The following is a 225-nucleotide window of genomic DNA, read 5'->3' as shown; positions in this document are numbered from 1 at the left end:
CGGGGCTCGGGGCGCCGTGCTCGCCGCCTTCACGCACCGTCTCCTCCTCCCTTCCAGCTGATAATAAAGTGGCCCCGGCTCCTGTTCCAGCCCAAGCCGGGGAGCTGCCGGCGAAGTGACGTGGGGCTGACGCAGAGAGGGGCAGAAACTCCACAAAATGAGCCTGAAATCCAAAAAAAAAAAAAAAAAAAAGAAAAAAAAAAAAAGGGGGGAGGGGGGAAGGGG

Source organism: Calidris pugnax, unplaced genomic scaffold, assembly GCF_001431845.1.
Source record: "Calidris pugnax isolate Ruff unplaced genomic scaffold, ASM143184v1 scaffold2, whole genome shotgun sequence".
Lineage (NCBI taxonomy): Eukaryota > Metazoa > Chordata > Aves > Charadriiformes > Scolopacidae > Calidris > Calidris pugnax.
This window is presented reverse-complemented; position numbering follows the sequence as displayed.